This window comes from Pseudorca crassidens, chromosome 8 (assembly GCF_039906515.1).
Source record: "Pseudorca crassidens isolate mPseCra1 chromosome 8, mPseCra1.hap1, whole genome shotgun sequence".
Classification (NCBI taxonomy): Eukaryota; Metazoa; Chordata; class Mammalia; order Artiodactyla; family Delphinidae; genus Pseudorca; species Pseudorca crassidens.
Window position 1 is genome coordinate 60,846,802 of NC_090303.1, and position 19,817 is coordinate 60,866,618.

Genomic DNA, 19,817 nt, shown 5'->3' on the forward strand with positions numbered 1-19,817 from the left:
GGAAACAGGACATCCAGCACGGAAGGAAAGGTGAGAGTTTCCCAGGACGGCAGCTGCTTAGCAGGCCCAAGAGGCAACCAGCCCAGTTTGGAGTAGGAGGAAAGAATGGAGAGTTTATCTGAAATTTGTACTGAGAAACTAGAGAAGGGCATAAGAAAATTTAACAATAAATACAAAGAAACAAATTTAAAAATAAAGCAATTACAAAAGCTAAATCCCCATCTACCGTGATTGAAGTTAGAGGATAATGTCTAAAACAATAAATCGAGCAACAGTATTTTATGCATATTATTTGAAATATGGACATAGATAGAAAAAGAAAAAGCTAAAAGATTTGAGAGTGGTTGCCTCTGCAGAAGAGGAAAGTGGGAGGTGGAAAAGGAAATTCTATTTTTCATATAAGCTTTTTAGCATTATTTTAAAACTTATCCACATTAACACTTTGATTAAAAAAATCAATTTTAAAATATGAAAACAAATAACATGTTGTTGTCCTTTTACTAAATTATCCAAACTTTCTCAGTCGTGTCCTTCATTGAAATTATTGAGATAAAATAATAAATGAACTAAACTAATAGATTAATCTGGATTAATTTTATCCTTATTAGGAATTCAATACTGCTATCAGCTGATTCTGTGCCTCCTAGAAATCAAAGTTTCTCTGTTCTAAGTCTATCTATCTCAATCTCAGCACCTACAAGAAATGTCATTTTATCTCAGGAAGGTCGATACCAGACAGCAGACACACACACACACACACACACACACACACACACACACAGGGCATTTCTGTCCCTGTTTCACTGATTCAATTTGAAGGTTTTAGAACAAAAGATCCACTGGAATGGTTTATCAAATATGAAACTATTAAATTCCTGGGTCCTTAGAACCCAGTTTAACTGCTGATGAAAAAAAAAAAGCAGCCAAAAGCCACTAATGAGATAAATTATGAATGGAAAGAATCTGTCAAACTGAATCGGGGAAGGAGACAACTAACAGAACATCTCTCCAAAGATAAGCGTTATTAGAAAACTCATTGTGCAAGTTTGTCACTAACAAATCCAGCTACTGAAGCATTTTCCTGGGCTGATAAAGATAACAGAATGTGTATGTCCTGTGCTATTTTACATGTGCCAAAGTACCCAGACCTTCCTTTATGTTATTTCTCTCTGAAAGAGGAGTTGATTGAAGAGCCCCAGGAAGCTTTTCTCTCTTTGTGGGTAACAACTGGAAGACAGTTAACGGGCCTTTAAAGTGTGTGTGACAGAGGTGAGCAAAATAAGAGCCGCTTCAAACCTCTCTCCTTGATTTCACGGGCTAAGCCGGGGTTCCGTGCTGACCCCCAAGAAGGAGAAAGAACAAGTGAGGCTCCATTCTGCCGGACCTGAGCTCCATGCCTTTCTTCTCTTTGCTCAACTGTGATTTGATACCTAGTGAAATGTCTTTTCATTTTACAGATACATACTTTCCACATATGAGTGGCTGCTAGCCCTCAATCTTATTCCAGATAAAAGCTGGATTTTGAGACCCAGTTGCCCTTAAGAGTAATATCATTCCCAGGTTGACCCCTGAAATGAGGGGTGAACCACACCCAAGCTTCGGATGCCTAGGTCCCTCCATCTTACCACTGGACTACGTAATGACAAGGAAATTCGCTCATGAGGTAATGTTAAGTGAAAAAAGCAGAACATGTGTGTACACAAATGTTATATATATGGATGGGTATGTGTGTGTGTTTCAGAGAAATGCATGAAAATATCATCTGTGTCTGTGTTGTAGAATAATTATGGATTATCTGCAAATTTTCTTCTTTGTAATGTTCTGTGTTTTCCAAATTCTCTCTACAGGGAGCCAAGAAAATATATTACTTTATCGTTAAAGACAAAATAAAAGAAACCTCAAATAGAACTTTTTTATAAAAGAAGACATATCGATGGCCTGCCTGGGAGAGAGGGGGAAAGGGGAGGAAACAGAGTCTGTTAATGGATTCACCACTGTGTGGTCTTTGCCCACACCTGGGAGATCTCAGTGAGCTCTGATGTCAGAGACAGGGTAGGGTGTCGGCTAAGAGGAGAGGCCAGAAGGTGGAACCCATTGTTCTTGTGAAAATGAGTGAATTGACACAAGTAAAGCACTTAGAATGGTGCCTGTTTAGTCACTGTTAGCTGTTTTGTTTTTTTTTCCCTCAGAGATTTTGGCTTCCCCATCACCCCTACAGCTCCTCTTCCCTTCAAGACAATGAACAATTATTTATTGCCCTGAAGGAACTTCCAGCATATTTTCCACCTGTTCGCATTTTCTCTGTTATAATGTGAATTTTGGATGTGTGGAGATATGCTGGAAGTTACACCCTGAAATTCCCATATGCATTTTTTCCTGGTCTGAGTCACACGGCCTTTGGAATCACAATTGGGCTTCCCTGCTGGGGTTTCATTCCTCAGCAGCCTTTTCCAGTGTCATTCCTTCCCCCATCCTCACTAAGTGCTTCCTGACTATTCGCTTGAATTGCCAAGAAGAAGGATAAATACTTTCAGCTGATGTACTTTGAGTCGTGATCATCTCTTTTCAAGTGTTTTCAGGATGCAGTCTTTTATTCTCATTAAGAATAAAACAGGGAAACACAACTAATCTGGTATTTGAACTTGTTACCCTATAGAAGCGAAAAGATGAAGACAGGTTTCTCTTTTTAAGAATTGACTAACCAAGGCCTGGCTGTGTCACCTGGTTGACTGACCTTTCAGACAGAGAAGCTGTCACTCTCCTTTGTTGCCATTAAATAGCAATTTAACACCATGTCACATCAGCCCTTGTTACCATCTTAATATGCAGAAGTCCAGGACCTTCAAAAGCAGTCAATTCTTGATCATCCTTGCAAATAGGGCGTCTCTGTTACGGCAGTATGAACACAGCCAGCCCAAAATGGCAGAAATTTTGAAAGCGAGTTTATTTAACCTTGGGCTACAATTTTAACATTTGAAATGTGTGAGGCTGCTGTTTAAAGGTTTGTACCACTTGAAACAAAAGAACAAAGCTACAAAGTTGAGATCTGATCCAGGAATTGCTCAGAAACTCTTTCTTATTCTATCATTCTGTTCCAAACTGCTCCATGATTTCACACCAAGCAGGTTTAGCCAGAGTCCTTTCTCACCAAAAAAAGAAATAAAACATCCCCGTTAGCTGACTTGTCACCTCTAAGCTGTTGTCTTTCGGGTGCAGAATCTTCCCTGGACAGGCGAGAAAAAGAGGGCTAGATATTTTTTTTTCTTAAAGATTTATTATTTATTTATTTTTGGCTTTGTTGGGTCTTAGTAGCAGCACGTGGGATCTTTCACTGCGGCATATAGACTTATCTCTAGTTATGGCAGCAGGTTTTCTCTTCTCTAGTTGTGGCACGTGGGCTCCAGAGTGCCTGGGCTCTGTAGCTGTGGAGCGTGGGTTCCAGAGCCTGTGGGCTCTGTAGTTTGCGGCACGCAGGCTCTCTAGTTGAGGCGTGCAAGCTCAGTAGTTGTGGCACGCAGGCTTAGTTGCCCTGCGGCATGTGGGATCTTAGTTCCCTGACCAGGGATAGAACCTGTGTCCCCTGCATTGTAAGGCAGATTCTTTACCACTGGACCACTAGGGAAGTCCCTAGATTTTTTGTTTTGTTTTGTTAATTACTCAAACATATACTGAGTACTGACTTGTTATATGACACCTAATGTGCTAGGTGCTGGTGGTATTGGGACAAAGACACCATTTCTGCCCTTAAGGGTATAGACAAATAAATCAATAGCTATGACAACATAATCTAAGTGCTGCAGTACAAATAGAGGAAGAGAGTGTTAAATATTCGGAAGAGGGCCTCCTGGTCTACCTCAAGGGTTCAGAAAGCTTCCCTAGAGTAAGGGAGCATTGATACTGAAGGATGAGGAGGAGTTCTCCAGGGAACAAGGAGGGAAAAGGTATTCCAAGACAAGGAAATGGCTTGGGGGAAGGCAGAGTCAGGAGAGCATAGGGTGAATCCATGGGGTCCCAAGTCCTTTGGGGATAGCTGGCACACATTGTAATATGGAGAGGGAAGATGAGGGATGGGAGATGATGTGGGAGGGGTAGATTTTGCAGGACTTTATATGCAATACTAAGTTATTTAGGCTTTACCTCAAAAGCATGCAAGAGCAATTGAAGGATTTTAAGCAGGCGAATTAGGTAATTAAATTTTCACTTTAGGAAAATCACTGTGAATGCAGAGTAGAGAACAGTCGGGAGGATCTGGGAGAACATTGGAGCCAGAGACACCAGTTTGAAGATGATGGCAGTGGACCAGCCCTGAACTAAAGCAGTGACAGAAGGGAATGACCAGGAAAATAACGTGTCTGGAAGGCAGAATGGACATGGTTTTGTGATGGATCAGGTGGAAGTCAGGGAGAAGGGAAGGATGACCCAGGTTTTTGGCTTGAGAGAATCGGTTACTGTTAGTGCCATTAACAGAAGCAAGTAATCCCAGGAGGAGGATAAAATCCATTTTAAAAGGCTTCCAGTATGGCAATGATAGCTCTTACCATGATGGAGATTGCATTAGGCACAACTAAGCTGAGATGGGAATGAGCCATTCATCTAGCCATGTATTCAAGGAATGTGTTCTACACCAGGCACTGTGCTGGGCAGTGACCTGAGAGTCCTGTACAAGAGATTGGTTTCCATTCACAATTCTACTCCTCACCAGCCCTGAGACTTTCACAAGCCCATTAACTTCTGAGCTTCCATTTCATCAACTGAAATATGGTGACCAAACCCATAGCTTGTTAGGATGATCATTATAACAACACTGGGGTAAATTGTAATCACTATAACCCAGACAATAATTTCAACAAAGAAGCTGAAAGCAGAGTTTGCCTTTAGGATAATGGACCATAGTGGCTACAGAAGAGCCAAGAAAACCAGGTGAAGAAAACTGTCACAGAGAAGTGTGACAGACCTGGATAGAAGTGAGGAGGGGACCCAGAAGGTCCATTACCCACTTCTTCCTACACCACATCGACTGCCCCTTTTACCCACAGCGTAAAGTAAGGTGACATTTTTTGTGGACAAAGGGAGATACTCTAAAACCACATAAGGGGGTTTGTAAAGCTGAGGACAGTTATCAGTAACATTTCTCATTTTAAATAATAATTTTCAGACATGGGGGTAAGATGGTGGAGTAGAAAGACGTGTGCTCACTCCCTCTTGCGAGAGCACCGGAATCACAACTAACTGCTGAACGATCATCGACAGGAAGACACTGGAACTCACAAAAAAAGATACCCCACATCCAAAGACAAAGGAGAAACCACAATGAGATGGTAGGAGGGGCGCAATCACAAGAAAATCAAATCCCATAACCGCTGGGTGGGCTACTCACAATCTGGAGAACAATTATACCACAGAAGCCCACCCACTGGAGAGAAGGTTTTGAGCCCCACATCAGGCTTCCCAACCTGGGGGTCCAGCAACAGGAGGAGGAATTCCAGAGAATCAGAATTTGAAGGCTAGTGGGATTTGATTGCAGGATTTTGACAGGACTGCAGAGAACAGAGACTCCACTCTTGGAGGGCACACACAAAGTAGTGTGCACGCCAGGACCCAAGGGGAAGGAGCAGTGACCCCATAGGAGACTGAACAAGACCTACCTGTTAGTGTCGGAGGGTCTCCTGCAGAGGCGGGGGGTGGCTGTGTCTCACCATGGGGACAAGGACACTGGCAGCAGAAGTTCTGGGAAGTACGCCTTGGCGTGAGCCTTCCCGGAGTCCACCATTAGCCCCACAAAAGAGACTGTAAGCTCCAGTGCTGGGTCACCTCAGGCCAAAAAACCAACAGGGAGGGAACCCAGCCTCACCCATCAGCAGACAAGTGGATTAAAGTTTTACTGAGCTCTGCCCACCAGAGCAACACCCAGCTCTATCCACCACCAGTCCCTCCCATCAGGAAGCTTGCACAAGCCTCTTAGATAGCCTCATCCACCAGAGGACAGACAGCAGAAGCAAAAAGAACTATAATTCTGCAGCCTGTGGAATGAAAACCACATTCACAGAAAGACAGACAAAATGAAAAGGCAGAGGACTATGTACCAGATCAAGGAACAAGATAAAACCCCAGAAAAACAACTAAATGAAGTAGAGATAGGCAACCTACCAGAAAAAGAATTCAGAACAATGATAGTGAAGATGATCCAGGACCTCAGTAAAGAATGGAGGCAAAGATCAAGAAGATGCAAGAAATGTTTAACAAAGACCTAGAAGATTTAAGAACAAACAAACAGAGATGAACAATACAATAACTTAGATGAAGAATATACTAGAAGGAATCAATAGCATAATAACTGAGGCAGAAGAACAGATAAGTGACCTGGAAAATAGAATGGTGGAAAGCACTGCCATGGAACAGAATAAAGAAAAAGAATGAAAAGAAATGAAGACACACTAAGAAGACCTCTGGGACAATATTAAATGCACCAACATTTGCATTATAGGTGTCCCAGAAGGATAAGAGAGAGAGAAAGGACCTGAGAAAATATCTGAAGAGATTATAGTCGAAACTTCCCTAACACGGGAAAGGAAATAGCCACCCAAGTCCAGGAAGTGCAGAGATTCCCAGGCAGGATAAACCCAAAGAGAAACATGCTGAGACACACAGTAATCAAACTGACAAAAATTAAAGTCAAAGAAAAATTATTAAAAGCAGCAAGGGAAAAATGACAAATAACATACAAGGGAACTCCCATAAAGTTAACAGCTGATTTCTCAGCAAAAACTCTACAAGCCAGAACGGAGTGGCATAACATATTGAAAGTGATGAAAGTGAAGAACCTACAACCAAGATTACTCTACCCAGCAAGGATCTCATTCAGATTTGATGGCAAAATCAAGAGCTTTACAGACAAGCAAAAGCTAAGAGAATTCAGCATCACCAAACCAGCTCTACAACAAATGCTAAAGGAACTTCTCTAAGTGGGAAACACAAGAGAAGAAAAGGACCTACAAAAACAAACCCAAAACAATTACGAAAATGATAATAGGAACATACATATCAATAATTACCTTAAACGTGAATGGATTAAATGCTCCAACCAAAAGACACAGGCTCGTTGAATGGATACAAAAAAAGAGCCATATATGTGCTGTCTACAAGAGACCCACTTCAGACCTAAGGACACATACAGACTGAAAGTGAGGGGATTGAAAAAGACATTCCATGCAAATGGAAATCAAAAGAAAGCTGGAGTAGCAATACTCATATCAGATAAAGTAGATTTTAAAATGAAGAATGTTACAAGAGACAAGGAAGGACACTACATAATGATCAAGGGATCAATCCAAGAAGAAGATATAACAATTATAAATATATATGCACCCAACATAGGAGCACCTCAATACATAGGCAAATGCTAACAGCTATAAAAGAGGAAATTGACAGTAACACAGTAATAGTGGGGGACAATAACACCTCACTTACACCAATGGACAGATCATCCAGATAGAAAATTAATAAGGAAACACAAGCTTTAAATGACACAATAGACCAGATAGATTTAATTGATATGTATAGAACATTCCATCCAAAACAACAGGATACACTTCCTTCTCAAGTGTACACATAACATTCTCCAGGATAGATCACATCTTAGGTCACAAATCAAGCCTCGGTAAGTTTAAGAAAATTGAAATCATATCAAGCATCTTTTCTGACCACAAAACTATGAGATTAGAAATAAATTACAGGGAAAAAATACAAAAAACCCAAACACATGGAAGCTATACCATACATTATTAAATAACGAAGAGATCACTGAAGAAATCAGAAAATACCTATAGACAAATGACAATGAAAACACAACAATCCAAAACCTATGGGATGCAGCAAAAGCAGTTCTAAGAGGGAAGTTTATAGCAATACAATCCTACCTCAAGAAACAAGAAAAATGTCAAATAAACAATCTAACCTTACACATAAAGAAACTAGAAAAAGAAGAACAAACAAAACCCAAAGTTAGTAGAAGGAAAGAAATCATAAAGATCAGAACAGAAATAAATGAAATAGAAACAAAGAAAACAATAGCAAAGATCAATAAAACTAAAAGCTGGTTTTTTGAGAAGATAAACAAAATTGATAAACCTATAGCTAGACTCATCAAGAACAAGAGGGAGAGGACTCAAATCAATAAAATTAGAAATGAAAAAGAAGTTACAAAGGACACTGCAGAAATACAAAGCATCTTAAGAGACTACTACAAGCAACTCTATGCCAATAAAATGGACAACCTGGAAGAAATGGACAAATTCTTACAAAGGTATAACCTTCCAAGACTGAACCAGGAAGAAATAGAAAATATGAAAAGACCAATCACAAGTAATGAAATTGAAACTGTGACTAAAAATCTTCCAACAAACAAAAGTCCAGGACCAGATGGCTTCACAGGTGAATTCCATCAAATATTTAGAGAAGAGCTAACACCCATCCTTCTCAAACTCTTCCAAAAAGTTGCAGAGGAAGGAACACTCCCGAACTCATTCTACGAGGAGATCATCACCCTGATACCAAAACCAGACAAAGACACTACAAAAAAAGAAAATTACAGACCAATATCACTGATGAATATAGATGCAAAAATCCTCAACAAAATACTAGCAAACAGAATCCAACAACACATTAAAAGGATCACCATGATCAAGTGGGATTTATCCCAGGGATGCAAGGATTCGTTAATATAGGCAAATCAATCAATGTGATACACCATATTAACAAATTGAAGAATAAAAACCACATGATCATCTCAATAGATGCAGAAAAAACTTTTGACAAAATTCAACACCCATTTATTATAAAAAATCTCCAGAAAGTGGGCATAGAGGGAACCTACCTCAACATAATAAAGGCCATATGAAACGAACGCACTGCAAACATCATTCTCAATGGTGAAAAACTGAAAGTATTTCCTCTAAGATCAGGAACAAGACAAGGATGTCCACTCTTGCCACTATTATCCAACATAGTTTTGGAAGTCCTAGCCATGGCAGTCAGAGAAGGAAAAGAAATAAAAGGAATACAAATTGGAAAAGAAGAAGTAAAACTGTCACTGTTTGTAGATGATATGATACTATACATAGAGAATCCTAAAGATGCCACCAGAAAACTACTAGAGCTAATCAATGAATTTGGTAAAGTTGCAGGATACAAAATTAATGCACAGAAATCTCTTGCGTTCTTATACACTAACAACAGAAGATCAGAAAGAGAAATTAAGGAAACAATCCCATTCACCACTGCAACAAAAAGAATAAAATACCTAGGAATAAACCTACTTAAGGAGGTAAAAGACCTGTATGCAGAAAACTATAAGACAGTGATGAAAGAAATCAAAGGTGACACAAACAGATGGAGAGATATACCATGTTCTTGGATTGGAAGAATCAATAATGTGAAAATGACTATACTACCCAAAGCAACCTACAGATTCAGTGCAATCCCTATCAAATTACCAATGGCATATTTTATAGAACTAGAACAAAAAAATCTTAAAATTTGTATGGAGACACAAAAGACTCCAAATAGCCAAATCAGTCTTGAGGGTAAAAAATGGAGCTGGAGGAATCATACTCCGTGACTTCAGACTATACTACAAAGCTACAGGAATCAAGACAATATTGTACAGGCACAAAAATAGAAATATAGATCAATGGAACAGGATAGAAAGCCCAGAGATAAACCCACGCGCCCATGGTCAACTAATCTGTAACAAAGGAGGCAAGGATATACAATGGAGAAAAGACAGTCTCTTCAACAAGTGGTGCTGGGAAAACTGGACAGCTACATGTAAAGGAATGAAATTAGGAAACTTCCTAACACCATACACAAAAATAAACTCACAATGGATTAAAGACCTAAGTGTAATTCCGGACACTATAAAACTCTTAGAGGAAAACATAGGAAGAACACTCTTTGACATAAATCACTGCAAGATCTTTTTTGACCTACCTCCTAGAGTAATGGAAATAAAAGCAAAAATAAACAAATGGGACCTAATGAAACTTAAAAGCTTTTGCACAGCAAAGGAAACTATAAACAAGATGAAAAGACAACCCTCAGAATGGGAGAAAATATTTACAAATGAATCAATGGACAAAGGATTAATTTCCAAAATATATAAACAGCTCATACAACTCAATATTAAAAAAACAAACAACCCAATCAAAAAACGGGCAGAAGACCTAAGTAGACATTTCTGCAAAGAAGACATACATATGGCCAAGAAGCACATGAAAAGATGCTCAACATCACTAATTATTAGAGAAATGCAAATCAAAACTGCAATGATGTATTACCTCACACCGGTCAGAATGGCCATCATCAAAAAGTCTACAAACAGTAAATGCTGGAGAGGGTGTGGGAAAAGGGAACGCTGTTTCACTGTTGGTGGGAATGTAAATTGATACAGCCAGTATGGAGAACAGTATGGAGGTTCCTTAAAAAACTAAAAAATAGAATTACCATATGACTCAGCAATCCCGCTACTGGGCATATACCCAGAGAAAACCATAATTCAAAAAGACACATGCGGGGCTTCCCTGGTGGCGCAGTGGTTGAGAATCCGCCTGCCAATGCAGGGGACACGGGTTCGAGCCCTGGTCCGGGAAGATCCCACATGCCGCAGAGCAACTAAGCCCGTGTGCCACAACTACTGAGCCCATGTGCCACAACTACTGAAGCCCACACGCCCAGAGCCCATGCTCCGCAACAAGAGAAGCCACACAATGAGAAGCCCGTGCACCGCAACAAAGAGTAGCCCCCGCTTGCAACTAGAGAAAAGCCCGAGCACAGCAACGAAGACCCAACACAGCCAAAATAAATAAATTAATAAAATAAATTTTAAAAAAAATTAAAAAAAAAAAGACACATGCATCCTAATGTTCATTGCAGCACTATTTACAATAGCCAGGTCATGGAAGCAACCTAAATGCTCATCAACAGACGAATGGATAAAGACGATGTCATACATGTATACAATGGAATATTACTCAGCCATAAAAAGAAATGAAATTGGGTCATTTGTAGAGATGTGGATGGACCTAGAGACTGTCATACAGAGTGAGGTAAGTTAGAAAGAGAAAAACAAATATCGTGTATTAACGCAGATATGTGGAATCTAGAAAAATGGTACAGATGAACCAGTTTGCAAGGCAGAAATAGAGACACAGATGTGGATAACAAACATATGGACACCAAGGCAGGAAAGCGGGGCAGGGCGGTGGTGGTGGGATGAATTGGAAGACTGGGATTGATAGATATACATTAATATGTATAAAATAGATAACTAATAATAAGACCTAAAAATGAAATAAAATAAATAATAATTTTCTTTTAGTTGGTGTTTCCAGTCAGTGCAGATTAATTTAAAATATGGTACAGTAATACAGGTAAAGTTCTTTACATTTCTGTGGCCCTAACAGTAAAACAAAGTGCTTTCAATTTTATGAATTTCATGGAATTCCCCTCTTGGTATTCTGATAATGACTCTGAGGCATGGCAGAAATCAATGCCCCCTTTTTGCAGATGAAAGAATTAAGATTTTGAAGATCTAACAAGCTATTGAAATAGTGAACATCACACAGCTAGTTGATAATAGCTTGAATCCACATCTTTTGTCTCCAAGATCAAGGTTTTTTTATACTATTTTATGTTATGTACTTAGAAGGATTAAAGGTTTTGAAAACTTTGTGAAATATTGTTCAGCAAATCCCTTCTCAGTTTCTCAAAGAATGAGTCTAAAAAGGTACTTCAGAAAATACCTCGCTATATTTCCAACTCCCTCGCTTTCCTAAATCTTGAAATCATTTCTCTATTGGGTCTTTTCTCTTAACCTACAATATGATAGAGTCTCTACTCTCCCTTGATCCTTTCTTCTCTTCTAGATTTAATCCTCTCTCCTCTCTTCTTGGTTGAAGTTTCTGAAAAAATAATGCACACTCAAAGTATGGTCAATACTCCCTCAGCAACTTCTTATACTTCAACCCACTAAGATCAGGCTTCTGCTTGTTCTACTGCACTGAACTTGCAATTGCTAGAGTAACCGATGACCTCCTATTGTCGTATTTCTTGGCCCTTGAATGGGAATTCCATGCAGCATGATGCTGTCGGCCACGTCTTCTCTCTCCTTGGTTTCTGTACCTCCTTCTCTCCAGGCTCTTTCCTCTCTCTTTTTCCCTTCTCTCCCTCTTCCTTCATCAGTTGGATCCTCTTTCTCTGCCTGTTCAGTAAAATCCTGTGTTCTGCATGGGCCTCGACCTTCCTCTATTCTTACTCTGGAAGCAAGAAAGGTAGACTGCAACCTCTGGGTGTTTGCAGCACATTTTGGAAGAACAGTATAATTTTGGGAGGCAGCACGATGGGATTAAACAGCATCCACAGATAGTGAACTATTCCTTTGGGCACTCTTGGGCACAGTGTTGCTGTTTAAATAGAACTGCCTGCTCTCTTTTTTGTGCTGTGCTCATGAAGTCGTTTCTCAGCCATCCCAGGAACCTGCATGAATCAGCCCCAGCCTGATGTTAAGTGATAGAATGCCATGCTTCTTAACTCTTACTCTCAGCAAGGTGGAGCCTCCTCCCTAGGCAGACACTTGCACGGAAGACTCATGGCTAAATTCTACCTGACAGGTAGCCCCACCCTCAGCCAGCTATAGGCTTGTGGTGCATGGGGTGATGCAGCAGTCTTTACAGAGGGTGGGAACCACTGCCCAAGACCCTCACACTCCTCTAAGGTTGTACCTATTTTTTAAAATTTATTTATTTTTGGCTGTGTTGGGTCTTCGTTGCTGCACGTGGGGCTTTCTCTAGTTGCGGTGCGCAGGCTTCTCATTGTGGTGGCTTCTCTTGTTGTAGAGCACGGGCTCTAGGCACACAGGCTTCAGCAGTTGTGGCTCGCAGGCTCTAGAGCACAGGCTCAGTAGTTGCAGCGCAGGAGCTTAGTTGCTCCGTGGCATGTGGGATCTTCCCGGACCAGGGCTCGAACCCGTGTCCCCTGCATTGGCAGGCGAATTCTTAACCACTGCACCACCAGGGAAGTCCGGTTGTAACTTTTATTATTATTATTATTATTACCATCATCATCATCATCATTATTGTGGTAAAGTATACATAGCATAAAATTTACTCTTTTAACCATGTTAAAGTATACCATTCAATGGCATTAAGTACATTAAGTACATGCACAATGTTGTGCAATCATGACAACTATTTGGTTCCAGAACATTTTCACCCCCTAGTTGGAAACCCCGGTCACATTAAGCACCTATGCTCCATTCTCCCCTCTCCTCAGCCCCTGGAAACCGCTAATCTGCTTCCTGTCTCCATGGATTTGCCTATTCTGGGTAGTTCATATAAATGGAATTAAACAATATGCAGCCTTTTGTGTCTGCTTCTTTCACTTAGCCTAATGTTTTCAAGGCTCGTCCATGTTGTAGTATGTACCAGTATTTCATTCCTTTTTATTGTCAAATAATATTCCGTTATATGGATATATCACATTTTTTTACTCATTCATCTGCTGATGGACATCTGGGTGTTTACACCTTTTGGCTATTGTGAATAGTGCTGCTATGAACTTTCAGGTCCAAGTTTTATTCGAACTCTTGTGTTCCATTTTTTTCGGTATATGCCTAGGATTGGAATTTCTTGGTCTCATGGTAATTCTATGTTTAACTCTTTGAAGAAACATCAAACTGTTTTCCGCAGCAGCGGCACCATTTTACATTCCCACCATCAATGTATGAGGGTTCCAACTTCTCCACATCTTGTTGTTTTCCTTTTTTAAAAATTATGGCACCCTAGTGGGTGTGAAGTCGTTTGTCATTGTGATTCCAAGGTTTTATCTTTAAATGCTAATGATTCTTAAAACTATATCCCTAAGTATTTACCTAAAAGAAATAAAAACATTTATCTACAAAAAGACTTATACACAAATATTCAAAGCAGCTTTAACTGTAACATCCTAAAACTGGAATCAACCCAAATGTCCACCAACAGGTGAATGGATAAACAAATACTGGCATTGTGAAATACGGTGAAATACTAACCAGCAATAAACAGGAATAAATTACACAAAACACATAGATGAAGCTCAAATACATTATGCTGAACAAAAAAGCCAGACACAAAAGAGTATATCATGTATATACAAAGCTCTAGAAAAGACAAAGCTAATAGTTCTGTGGTCGCCTGGGACTGGGAGTAGGGACTGGTTGCAAAGGGGCACAAGGGACATTTTTGGGTTGTTTGAAATGTTTGATAAGGGTAGAGGTTACATCAGAGAACATATTTGTTGGCATTTAACATGAGTACATTTTTTCATATGTAAATTACTTTTCAATAAGGTTGATATTAAAAGTTAAAAAATATATAGACTCTCAAATACTTAGGTCAAGACTCCAAGCCTCATTTGTTCATTTCTTTCATAACTCAACAAACATGTGTTGAGTGCCTACTATGTAGTAGTCTGTATTCTGTGAGATAAGGATACAATAGAGACAGAGATAGTTCCTGAAGTCATGGATACCATGGTCTAGTCTGGGGGACAGACATTAATCAAATCATCAAACCAATAATGGCATCATTACAACTGTAATCAATGCTGCAATAGAAAGTTACATGGGATGATGAGCTCTTATAGTAGAAGGTGACATTGTTGAATTCCAGGTAAGTGATGGCTGAGTTAAGTTGAGATCTGAACAATGAGGAGGAGTTCATTTTGGGGATGTTCTCTTCAAAGAGGGAAAAGCATGTGCAAAGGGCGAGTGACAATAAAGGGTATTACCTGTTCAAGGATCTGAAAGCAGGCCAACATGACTGGAGTAAAGAGATCAAGGGAGAGGGAAAAGGCTGAGTAAGTCATGCTGTAGACTGTGAGTGCCTTCAGACAAAGCTCAGGACTTTGGTTATTATCATCAGAGCAAAGCAAAAAGAATGAAATTACAGATAATGGGAGTTAAGATCAGCTTTGAGTTTCAAGGCCATCTCTGGCCACACTGTGAGTACTGGTTTGGAAGAGAGAAGCAGCACGTTGCAGAATGACCAGCTAAGAGGCAACTGTGGAAGTGCTGGAGAGAGGTGACAGGCTCTGGTGGCAGGTGGCATTGGTGCAGAAGGGTAGAACCAGATGGGGCCAAGAGGCAAAATCCACCGAGGGGAGGTGCCATGAGGGAAAGGGAGCTGAGGGTTTGTTGGGTGGTTGGGTTGGATAGCTGGGGAGATGGGCAACACCGAGAATGGGTCAGGTTCAGTACAAAGACCGTGAGTTCAATTTCAGACATGTGGAGTTTGAGGCTCCTGGTCCACCAACCTCTTTCAGATTTTCTCTTCCCTGAAATGGCTTTCCTTCCCCAGTTTCTGATGGGAAACTCCAGTTCATCCACGAAAGCCCAGCTCAGGCATTACTGTCTCCCTTCTCCCCGCCATCAGGCAGTGTTCATCATTTCTTCTCCTGTATTATCCCTCTCTCCAGGGAACTGTAATACTCTATTTACAAGCCGTGTCCTCTGCTAAGCTGTCAGCTCCCTGGAGGCATGGCTGTGAATCCATTTTAGCGCCCCCAGTACATTATCACCATCTAATAGCTGCTCTACAAATTCTTGAAGAATGGATGCTGATACATGTATAAAACATTTAAGATTTCTACAGTGCTGTTCTCCTGAAGAGCTAATAAGTCATGGCAGATATAAATATAAGTTTACAAGGAGAAAGTGTGAAAGGTGAGCTATTGCAGGCATTTGGTGAGCAGGGGGAGAAGAGATGTTTGCCCTTTACCAGGCCACAGTATCAGTTAGAAATACATTTGGCCACAAGGAATAGAAAACTCAGTCTCAGTGGCTTAAACTAGCGAGGGCTATCTTTCTCACATAAAAAGTTCAGAGGTGGGCTGTTGCTGGATTTCATCTGAATGCCCAGAAGTACCATACACACTTGCTCTATTTTCCACTCTGCCACCCTGATTATATTGGCTTTTTGGTCTCATGTTCATTGTCTCTTGGTTGTAATCTGGTTGCAGCATCACTAGCCATCTCATTTGTGTTCAAGGCACAAAGAACATGAAAAATGGAAAGTCAGAGCCTGCAAAGGAGGTCTCAGGAGCCCCCCAGCCAACTCCCTCTTTCAACTCATTGGCCAGAACCGGGTCAATGACTTCCTTAGCTGCAAGAAAGACTGAGAAATCAGGAATGGGACTGTCATGGTAGTCTTGGACCAATCATAATCCTCAGTTCTGTTAATAGGGAGGAAAGGGAAAAGGGTTTGGCTATTGGGAAGGTGACTTACAGCACCTGTGACTAAACAAATACAGGCATATCTCGTTTTACTGCACTTCGAAGATCTTGCTTTTTTTTTTTTAAATTGAAGGTTTGTGGCAACCTTGCTTTATCAGATGATGGTCAGTCATTTTTTTTGCAATAAAGTTTTTTTTTAAGTAAGGTGTGTACATTTTTTTAGATATAATGCTATTGCACACTTAATAGAGTACAGTATAGTGTAAACATATGTACTGGAAACCAAAAAATTCATGTGACTCACTTTAGTGCAATATTTGCTTTATTGCTGTGTTCTGGAACTGAACCCACAATATCTCCAAGGTATGCCTGTAACATCCACCTGGAATAGCTAGTGCTGTCCTGTAGTTATGTACATCCTGGTGCAGCCAGGGGGAATGGATCCTTCTCTAATGTCCATAAAAACAAGGCATCAATGGCACAGTTACGTCACATGGATATGAGACATTGGGCACCTGAAGCTTTCAGCACAAATGTCCCCACTTTCCAAATATTTTCCTCACTCACCATTTCTCTATCCTTTCCAACCAGTAGCCTTTTTGCACAAATTATTTGATCCACGCCAGCTCACAACTATCTCTTAAGATAACAGCCTCTCCATTCGACTAACTCCTGCTTGGGCCATTCAGCAGAAGACCTGGTGGGAACTCTGGGCTCATGCAAATGTCTTCTCTGCTCTTTTACCTTTCCTTCCTTTTGTATTAGAATACTAGTAGTTTTGTATTTAATGAGAATACACATTAGGGATCCCAAGAAGGAAACTGTCTGGTAATGTTTCAAATGTTTTTCTTTTAGTGATCACCTGTGCAAAACGGTTTATGAATTTTAGGTTGAGCACAGTTTTTCACATTTCATGCCCATGACCATTTATTTTGGTTCTAAAGGAGGAAAGGCATGAGTTGCATAGGACAAACAGGTGGGAAGCAAGTACCTCATTGGCTTCCACTGACTACACCTTCTTCACCTAAGTCAAACAGAAGCCCATGCTCTTGACAACACAGGAGGAAAGGCATGAGTTGCACAGCACGAACAGGTGGGAAGCAAGTACCTCATTGGCTTCCACTGACTACACCTTCTTCACCTAAGTCAAACAGAAGCCCATGTTCTTGACAACACAGGAGGAAAGGCATGAGTTGCACAGGACAAACAGGTGGGAAGCAAGTACCTCATTAGCTTCCACTGACTACACCTTCTTCACCTAAGTCAAACAGAAGCCCATGTTCTTGACAACACAGGAGGAAAGGCATGAGTTGCACAGGACAAACAGGTGGGAAGCAAGTACCTCATTGGCTTCCACTGACTACACCTTCTTCACCTAAGTCAAACAGAAGCCCACGTTCTTGACAACACAGGAAGGAACAGCATCAGGAGTGAATTATTTATCCTTGCTGTAAATATAAGCCTACACATTGTCAGCCTGTAAACACTAGTAATTAAGAAACCAGCTAAGGTCCGCTTGGGCAACATACTTTGACAGCAGCTGCTACAGAACCTGAACCTGGAGACAGTTTGCTATCCATGTGTGAGATCCCCCTCCCTACCAGCATTAACTGCTCTCTCACCTGTGTTCCCATGCATCTCATCCAAGCGCTGAGTACAGGTCTCTCCCCCACTGCAGACTTGTAGCTCCTTTTGCATAGAGACACAGCCTCCTTCCACAGCACATGCTAAGGGTCCTGCAGAGGGCCTGGCTCACAGATGCTCGGGTAAATTGCAGTGAACGGTCCACGAGTATCCTCTTAGCTCCTCCATTAGCGGGAATGCGCAGCACGTGGGAGATTCGAAATCCTCACCAACCAATCATGCGCCTAGTGGAATACATCCAGCCTCAGACACAATCTTTCTGCATCTTTCCAGGGGTCTGAACGTGAAGTGTGGCAAGGATTCACTGGACATACCAAGTTCTTTCGGTTCCTTAGACCCTTCAGTTTTCCGGCAGTCGGCTCCCTCTCCCCTTCGGCTCCACCTGGGACAATCTACCTCCCCAGGTCACTCCAACCGGATAATTCATGCACATCCTTCAGTTCTTTTAGCCACCACCTCCTCCAGAAGCTTTCCCTGACTTCCCCAAGTCTGGATCAGGGCCCCCTCTATGACCGCTCCCTCTTGGTTCTGCGGTGTAGTTGTCCATTAGTTGTTTCCCTTTTTAGACCGTGAATTCCGCAAGGGCACGAGACGATCTCGTTCTCTCTTTTGTCCCGCTTATGACGCTGCCTGGAGCATAGGAGGGGCTCAGAATATTTTGGAATAAATTGATGAAGGAGTGGAGTGTCCCCAGCCTGGCGGTGATGGGCCGGGTGTTGCTCGCGTCACAGCCCCTCCTATGTGGGGAACTCCAGCCTTGGGCCGCAAGCTTAGACTCTCTCCTCAGATTAGACTCGGGCCTCCATCAGGCAGAGGCGCGCCCGGAGGCTAGGACCCGCCTCCCGGGTTCCAGAGCGACCCCGCCCGCCCGGGCCGCGTCCCTGCGCGCGGGCCGGCTGCGGCTCCCCGGCAGGAGCCTGAGGAGCAGGTGGGGGCGGCGGCCCCGCCTCCGCGTCCCGGCAGCCCCAGAGCTGGCGGCCGGGGAGTGAGCGGCGCTCACCGAGCGCAGCACCCAACGCAGCTTGGCCCCAGCGGCGTCGCCTGGAGCACGGACGCTGCGGGACAGAGCCCGGAGCCTAGAGGCGGCGGCGGCGGCGGCGGGGACGTCGGCCAGAGACGAATCCTGTCCTGTCCTCGGCACGACCAGCGGCAGGTAGCGGCTCCGCGCGCGTGCCCGGGTCGGTGCCGGAGGGAGGAGGGACGAGCCGCAGCTGCGGGCGCTCGGGCCGTCCCGGAGCTGAGTGAAACGCCGGCGGGTGCAGGAGTGCTGCGTGCGCGCATGCGGGTGTCCGGGCGCCCCCAGCCTGGGGCGCTGCGCTGCGCTCCTCAGGAGCCTGCCGCCCGCTGCCCAGCGTCTCCGGGGCCCGGCCGTAACGGGACCGCGGAGGGAACGAGGTCACCGCGGGGTTGTCTGGTGACTTCCACTGACCCGACTATCCGGAGAGCGGCCCCTGGCGACAAGGCCGCCCGGGCCTGGTCTTCGCCAAGCTCTCCGTTCCTCCCTTCCCCTCTTCACCCCCAGAACAAAAGGCTGGGGTCTCGCTGGGGAGGGGGCTGTCGCGGGATGAGCGGGAGCGAAGTAAAGAGCAGCTAGGAAATTGCAGAACTGAAGGTGGCTTGGGGGATACAGAAGCCCTCGATGAGGAAGCCAATCTCGGAGATGTAAAGTGACTTACACAAGGTCACACAGCTCGTGGTGACTGAAGTGGGGCCAGAGCGCAGGTCGCGGGACTCCCTTCCCAGTGCTCATCTCCAGGCCCCAGAGGTCAGTAGTCTGTGCTCCAGCGATTTAAGTCTGGCCATGCATGGGTTTTAAAGTCTCCTTTGGAGGAATAAGGGAGAAAGTGGCAGAGCCTATTCCCCGCCCTCCTCAGTACGCACCGGAGGCGGAGGTAGAGCGGGGATGCGG

At 42.7% G+C, this 19,817-nt stretch overlaps 1 protein-coding gene and 1 long non-coding RNA gene across 5 annotated transcripts in view; one reads left to right on the plus strand and one right to left on the minus strand.

Moving 5' to 3' along the window:
- LOC137229149 (uncharacterized) overlaps window positions 1–18,805 on the minus strand; it is a 164,251-nt gene extending 145,446 nt beyond the window's left edge. For both annotated transcript variants that reach the window (XR_010945565.1, XR_010945564.1), the window contains exon 1: window positions 17,887–18,805. This is a non-coding gene — a long non-coding RNA (uncharacterized lncRNA). The remainder of the gene's footprint in view (window positions 1–17,886) is intronic.
- Window positions 18,767–19,817, plus strand: part of WIPF3 (WAS/WASL interacting protein family member 3) — a 90,633-nt gene continuing 89,582 nt past the window's right edge. For 2 of the 3 annotated variants that reach the window (XM_067746616.1, XM_067746619.1), the window contains exon 1: window positions 18,767–19,061. The gene's annotated coding sequence lies outside the window, so the exon portion shown is untranslated. Of the gene's footprint in view, window positions 19,062–19,292; window positions 19,674–19,817 lie in introns of those variants that run through there. The other variant, XM_067746618.1, reaches the window with a different exon arrangement.